The sequence below is a fragment of the Herpailurus yagouaroundi genome, unplaced genomic scaffold (genome assembly GCF_014898765.1).
Source record: "Herpailurus yagouaroundi ecotype Mexico unplaced genomic scaffold, PumYag 197, whole genome shotgun sequence".
Taxonomy (NCBI): domain Eukaryota; kingdom Metazoa; phylum Chordata; class Mammalia; order Carnivora; family Felidae; genus Herpailurus; species Herpailurus yagouaroundi.
The window spans coordinates 626,638-634,853 of record NW_024412428.1 but is presented as its reverse complement, the minus strand read 5'-3'; positions in this window follow the sequence as shown (position 1 = coordinate 634,853).

Here is an 8,216-nt window from a genome sequence, read left to right as displayed (position 1 = left end):
TCTCTCCAGGAGTAAATGGGGAGAAACAAGAATTCAAAGAACAACCGCGGAACAGCAAGCCCATGAAAGATGGATAGGATTTCGAGCAATCCTCTCCATCCCACTTTTCCTTGGGAAAAGTGCAGGCCCATCTGGAAAAGGCTGACTAGACAGGAATGAAGGGTAAACAGGGGGTCCGAAACAAGACTGAATTCTCAGACCTAGGCTTTCACTCCTGACATCCAGCCACACGTGGCCTGTAGCGTTTCACCACCACTCCCCCCCCACCCCGCCACCGTCCCGGCCCACAGTCAGCCTCACAGACTCCATCACTCCCAAGGCGGCTTCCTTTATCAGCATCTCTATTTGTCAGTGGAAGAGAAATATGATCGTCTAGGTCATTCAAGCCCAAAACGGAACCTCTGGACTCGGTTTTTTTCCTCCCCAGTGGTGACTGTGTTACCAGTGTTTCTCCAGTGAGCAGACCTTCTGTCCGTCCCCCACCCAGACAGCACCCTGCTGAGGGTCATTTGGCCTCGGGTCAACTCCTCCCCTCATAGAAATCCACTGCTGGCCCATCTGTTTACAGTTTGTAAATGTCCCCTGGAAAGAAACATATCTGCTCCCGCTGGGCGGGACCAGCTTAGAAAAGAGGGAAAAGAAACACCCAGCTCACTGAGACACCAAACTTCCACCGAAGGTGCCCAAAGTTGCCATGGCTGTGGGGCAGTCACATCCCACTGGCTCGTAATGGACGCGCGCTTCATTAAAGTCGCCACGTTTGGTTCTCGTCAAGCGGCATCTTGCGCCTTCTTCCTCATTTCGTAGCTAGTCTAGTTCCTCTTCCTGACTGGCATCCCCCACATGCACTTGGGCCCTACCTGACCACGATGCGCCTGTGCTCCCAACACCAGCAGTCCGCTGCCGCCGGGCCGGCCAGTCCCCGCCCCCCACCTGCCATCGCACAGCACATCACATTCATCCAGCTGCCACACACACATGCCTGCCCGCAGCCCATCCCAGGCGCTCTGTGCCCCCTGCCCAGGCCACGAAGCTCTGCCCAGAGCTTGTCACCCTCACTGAGCTCTCCCCTCGCTGATCGCCCGCAGAAGGGAATTTGGCTTTTGTATGCGGTGTATGTCTTACGTTGTGAAATGATATTTCGTGGGACATGATATTATATGTGATAATTATTATACATAGTTTTAATATATTCTTCTTTGGCCAGAACTTAGAGGGTTATAAGAAGTCACCCCAGGATGTGTACTTAAAGTCATGAAAATGTCACCCCCAAATTAGTACTGGCCTGCCACGGAAATATCCCAGTCTAAGAAATCCCTAATAAGTTGCTAAAGAAAACCTGGAAATACTAAGGTTTGTGAAAAGCAAACAGAAAAAGAAGACAAAAGAAGGAGAAGAGTCTGGATATGTGTATTAGAAGCAAAGTATAACCCCACTAGGTATATTTCGAGATGACATAAGAAGTGAAGACGTGTTTAAATAAGAACTATATTCTGCATGAAGCTTAAAAAGCCGAGAGTCAAAGACCAAGAATCGAGCGTTTTTTTCGGAAATGATCCTGTCTCTAGACGGCAGGCCAGATACTGGGCTGAGGTCACTTGATGGACGGCTCGATGGAAAGAACCTTAAAGCATCCACCTGTTCTGCTCACAACCGTAGAGTACCATAAGGCATTGTGGGGGAGTGGACGGGTCTCCCAGGGGCACCTTCCCACCAAGTGCCCGTTAGGCCAGGTGCATCTGCATGAGAAAACAGTGTCATTGGATTGGGGCCTGTGATCTCCTCTCTTCCAAGTCCCATAACTTGACGTTGTTTCTGCAGAGCTAAGAGCCGGATGCTGCACTCTCCAGATTGACTTCACTGGAGACGCCTGTAACTTCTGCTGCAAAACGACAGGCCCCTTTCCCTCTAACAGCACGTGTCGCATCTCCTTGTGAGATCATAACTGTTTCGAGGGTCAGCACCATGTCCCCACTCTTCCTGGAGACCTGCCACTCTGTCACGTACACAGACACGTCACCGGTCAGATCTTCAAACTACTCTTTCCTCGTATTTTCACCCACCAGACCCTTCTAATATTTTCAATTAATCCACCCGACAAAGACTCCTTGAACTTATTCATTCAACAAAAGCTTGCTGAGCCTCAAGAATACATCAGGCGCAGCACTAGTGCTTGTACAGGAACACAAATTGATGAACAACACAGTCCAGACACCCTCCCTCAGGGAGACCACAGTCAAGTAGAGGAGCAAAGTCAAGGAGCCCACAGGGCTCAAGTCAGGGAGCCCACAGTCAAGGAGAGGAACAAATAGGCGAACGAGATCACAGACACCGAGCTCTCCACTGAACGGAAGCAGGGCTCCCTGGAGAAATGCCTGATCCTAGGGATGGGGCATGGCACACACAATACGAGCCTCGAGCATCCTGCAGGGCTAGAAAGAAAGCATTTAAAAAAACCCACAATGATGGGTGTGTATCGAAAGGTAAAGAGGAACCAAGTGAAAGAACTCCCAACGGACAAAGATGAAATGATTTGAACAACAAAATAAATAAGGTAGTATTTATGAATTATAATCCAAAGTATAAAATAATATCCATGAGTCCGTGGCAATATAAACAAATGCGGGCCAAATGAGTAAATCGGGAGAAGGGACAAACGTCCCACACAGAAGAATAACAGATCATTATGTGGCTACTCCAGCCTCAAAGAGGTGGAGCGAAACTCCCCCACCCCTTACCTGTGAGCTGCAGTGACTTCCTTCCAAGAAGCACAGTATGGAAGGGGGGTGGGAGGATGTAATGTTACAGTGGCAAGACCGGACAGACCCTACCCCAGCCACATGAATAAGCCTGACATCCCAAGGGACAAGGGATGTCGATTATAACATGTGCCTTTGACACGACATAATGGAGATGGCAATTCTCTTCCGTGGTCTTCCTCCCCAAAACGCATAACCCCCATCTAATCAAAGAAAATAATCAGACAGACCTCAGTTGAGGGACCTTCTGTTAAATACCTGGCCAGCACTCGTCAAAATTATCAAGGAAATTATCAAGAAAATTATCAAAAACAAGGAAAGCCAGAGAAACTGTCACAGCCGGGAGAAGCCTAAGTGTACATGGTACCTAATGGTGACATGCTATCTTAGACTCCAATCCTGGAATAGAAAAAGGACATTGGGTAAAAACTGAGGAAACCTGAGTAAAGTATGGACTTTAGTGAGTAATAACACATTGCCATAGGTTCATTAATCGTAACAAACGTATCATACTCATGTAAGGCTTTACTATTAGGAGAAACTCCATGCAGGGTATGTGGTAACTCTACTTATTATCTCTGCAATTTTTCTGTGAGTCTAAAACTGTTTTACAAGAAAAGGTTTATTATAAAAAAGAAAAGGTCCAAAACCACAGCTAGGGCTTTGAGTTCACGTACGCAAAGGGCCCCGTGGAGAACTAGAGGACAATCCCAGAGCAGTAACCAGTATCTCAGGACTTGCAACGCTGGCAGCCAGAAAGAGTAAGGACACGCAGCCACGCTTTTCGATGACAGCTTCATGGTGAGCCGGGCTCTGTGCCCCCTTCCCAATTTTACCGGCCATCGCCAGCATACCCTTCATCCTCCGACACAAGACCTTGCCTCATCACGGCAACGTCTGTAGGGAACACAGAACTGCCAAAGTCGGGCAGGAGCCTACATTTTGCACGTCGGAGGAACTCTGTATTTGTTGAGACAGTGTTTGTAGATCACTCGGACACATGAAAACATCCATAACCGAACAGACATCTCTCCAATGACATACGAATGGCCAACGAGCATATGAAAAGATGCTCAGTGTCATTAGACATCAGGGAAATGCGAAGCAAAACCACAACGAGATAATCCCTTAGTACCCACTAGGACGGCGGTAGCTTAAAAAAAGACAAAGGAGGGGCGCCTGGGTGGCGCAGTCGGTTAAGCGTCCGACTTCAACCAGGTCACGATCTCACGGTCCGTGAGTTCGAGCCCCGTGTCGGGCTCTGGGCTGATGGCTCGGAGCCTGGAGCCTGTTTCCGATTCTGTGTCTCCCTCTCTCTCTCTGCCCCTCCCCCGTTCATGCTCTGTCTCTCTCTGTCCCAAAAATAAATAAATGTTGAAAAAAAAAATTAAAAAAAAAAAAAAAGACAAAGGAAATACCAAGTGTTGGTGAGGATGTGGGGAAAGCGAAACTCTCAGACACTGGAGGTAGGATTGCAAAGCGGGACAGCTGCGATAGAAGATGGGTAGTTCCTCAATAAGTTAAACATAGAACGACCACATGACCCAGCAGCCCCTCTCCTCTTCTGGTTTATACTCAAAACAATTGCAAACAAGTGTTAACACAAAAACTTGCACACGGATGTTCATAGCAGCATTGTTCACAATAACCAAAAGTTATAAACAACCAGAGTGCCCGTCAACTGATGAACGGGTAAGTGAAATGTGGTATATTCGTGCATTAAAAGGAATGAGGTACAAACGCGAGCTACCACACGGATGAACTTCGAAACCATCATGCTAAGTAAAAGAGGCCAGACACAAAAGGCCATATATGGCATGAGCCCTTTTGTATGCAATATCCTGAACAGGTAAATCCATAGAAACAAAGCAGATTAGTAGTTAGTCAGGGGTTGGGAATCAGGGAGTGACTGTTCAGTGGGTACTATGTTTCCTTTTAGGTGACGAAAACAATATAGAACTAAACAGTGGTGATGGTGGAAAAACATTGTGACTAAACATCTCTGTGCATTGTACAATTAAATGGTTAAAAGTGCAGCGCTCAGTAAGTTCTTTACAGATTTTGGATACTAACCCTTTATCTGATATGTCAAATATCTTCTCCCATTCCATGGGTTGCCTTTTAGTTTTGTTGATTGTTTCCTTCACTGTGCAGAAGTTTTTGTTTTTGTTTTTATCTTGATGAGGCCCCAATAGTTCATCTTTGCTTTCATTTCCCTTGCCTCCAGAGATGTGTCAAGTAAGAAGCTGCTGAAGTTGCTGCCTAGGTCAAAGAGGTTGGTGCCTGTTTTCTCCTGTAGGATTTTGATGGTTTTCAGGATGAGCTCTGGGTGTCGTATGTAAGAGATGAATCACTGGGTTCTACTCCCGAAGACAAGACTACACTGTATGTTAACTCACTTGAATTAAAAAAAAAAAAAAAAAAAAGTGGGGCGCCTGGGTGGCTCAGCCAGTTAAATGTCTGGCTTCATCTCAGGTCATGATCTCATGGTTCCTGGGTTCCAGCCCCACATAGGGCTCTCCGCTGTCAGCACAGAGCCCGTTTTGGATCCTCTGTCTGCCCCCCTCTCTCTGCCTCTCCCCCACTCACTCTGGCTCTCTCTCTTTCAAAACTAAATAAACGTTTAAAAATAAATAAATAAATAAATAAAATAAAATGGTTAAAAGTTTATGTTCTGTGTATTTTACCATAATTCAAAATCACAAGTGCACTCCCTAATCCCATCGCCTATTTCACCCGTCCTCTCACCTGCCTCCCCCCTGATAATCATCGGTGTGTTCTCTACAGTTAAGAGTCTTTTTCCTGGTTTGGAAATTGTTTAGAATCTACGTGCTCAATTTCCTGTATGGAATTGTTGAATCACTATATTGCACACCTGAAACTAATATAACACTGTATGTTAACTATACCAGAGCTAAAAATAAAATAAAATAAACAGAACACAGGAAAAAATAAAAACACTGATATCCTTTTAAAAATCAAAAAGCAAAGAACATCCATAACTAGCATGTTTCCAAGTATCACTCTCAGACTACCTAGACCAGGAACACTCAGGATAATTGATAAAAATGCAAGTTCCTAGGCTCACCCAAGACTCACAGAATTAGATTCCCAGAAACCTGTCCTATTATCCTTTCAACAGCATCTCAAATGACCTTTGCACACAGATTTGAAAAATCAAACTAGAAAACTCTTGATATGGGAACTGTTTCCTCTATGTCCCCAGCCTAATAAAGCCCTGTTCAATATAGGCTTTTTTGTGGACTGAATGGACAAATGTGAGTTTTTTGGGGTTTTTTTTGTTTCGTTTTGTGTTTTTTAAAGGGAGAACACGGTCGTCTCCCTTCCAGGCATCTGGGACTATGTCACCTACGAGGAAGAGTCCCTGCGCTGTACTTTGAGCTTACACTGTGAGTCTGCTCCACTGACCAACAGGGCAGGGCATGGGGGTGGCCCTGATGGGAGTGGGGGCTGGAGTCCCCTTCGCTCTCCATGGAAAGGCAGGAGAGGTCACCCAGCGAATTTATAGATTTTCCAAAAGAGTATTCCACCGTTACCCCTTCAACCCTTCTGGTGTTGCAAAGGAAGATCCACACTTCACAGACTTTGTGCGGATTAAAGTTATGGCCTCTGGAAATCATCACCAAGACACAGAGGGAAGATATCGATCAATTGTGTCACTGATTACAACCAGGGCTACAAAAGTCTTGCTTTCAGAATTGCGTGATGCTGTTAAGTGGATAGTGGCGTTGTAATCCGCTCCCGAAGGTGTTTCCGTGCGTGCCCCACAGGTCACCAACACAGTCTACACTCTAGATGGTTCTCATTAGCATAAAATCCTTAACTTTCAGTTTTCAGGTGAACATCTCAACAAGTGCGTACATTTATACAGTCCATATTAAATTTCTGCTGCCACAGGACCATATGGTAAGAAGTGAAAATCGGACGGGATTAAACATTAAGAGGCAAATGACAAAGTAAAAACCCATAGGTACAGGAAAAGAGTACTTTTGCACAGTGTTGAGACTGTTCCCTTTCTGGGCACCTGAGCAAATGAAACACATTCTTTGTGGCTACTTTAGTTCCAAAGTTCTTTCCTGGAAAGGTCCTGGAATGATTTCCATTGGTCTAGAATCTACGTGCTCAAACACAGTGCTGTATGGAAGCAGCTTTAAAGAGGGGGAAGGTGGACAGTCATACTTGAGGAGTAAAAGCCATTTCCAGGATTATCTGCCATGTTGCTTGGGCTTTGCCAATCAAGATGCAAATACTCATGGAACAGCATCTACCCTGTGCAAAGTACTTTACCTAGCGTGCTGGGAATGCGAAAACAAAAGCTTAAACTGACTACGATTCCCAAAGAGGTTTACAGTCCGCTTTTATCACTGAGTCATGTTACTATGCAAACAGATGGGTCCGGCTGGTGTATTTGTCTGGGGATGATGATGGAGAGACTAGAGGGCAGGAGAGGACCAGCCACACCTTTAAGGCTGAGGGAACATTCAAGGCACAGGATACATTGAAGACAGCAAGCCTGTCTAAAGAAAAAGCCTAAAACAGGTTTTTGTGTGCCTCCTTTCAAGCTTACTTTCAAGGCCATTCGAGGGCCCACCCCAAAGTATTTTTAACTTATCTGAGTCTGGGCAGTTTTCTGAGAATCTTGTTCTCCTGAAAATATTTCAGGCGAGGGAGGTAGATTTTCATCCTCTTGCTTCATTTTTCAGGACCTTAGAGAGACAAAAGAACCACCACTCATCGTGTTGCATGACACAATAGGACCCAGCGACTTGCGTCTGGTTTAGGTGGGGATGTTTAATTACCAACCGCGTGGAACACGCAAGTCCCACCTGTCCTGTCCGACTTAGGACAGGCCTGCACCTGTGCAGCCGGGTCCCCAAACAGCTTCCAACATTTGCATCCCACCGGCCCCTGCACCAACGCCTGCGCCTACCCCGGGCATCCCGAGCCCGGTCCGTGAAAGGAGGGCACCAGCGGGTCCTGACGTGGTGCCCCAGCCAGCCCGGGAGGCCCACTGGGCTTCCCCCGGAGGAGGTGTCAAAGGGCGGAGAGGACGAGTGAAAATAGCCCCTTCAGCTCCCCTAGGCGGTCGTTAATTAATAAAGAACAACAGCCACGGTTCTCCAGGCTGCTCTCTCTCCGGCGCGCGCACGGCCAGGCTCTTAGAAGGTGGCAGCGTCCAGAAAAAAAGAGGATGTGTCCTGGCAAAAAAAAAAAAAACCAAACAAACCCTGTCCCCAACACGACCCCCACGAGTCCACCTCCTTCGGAAGCCCCCGAGGGCTGCGGACCCACTGGCCCAGGCCCTTTCCCGAGGGCGCGGGGCCGGTGGCCAGGAACCCCACTCCTTCAGGCCCAGGTCCCGCCGGGCCCCCGGCGCGCGGCGCCCCCCGAGGGAGGCGCCACCCGCTCCCCGCGTCCAACCCCGGCTCTCCGCGC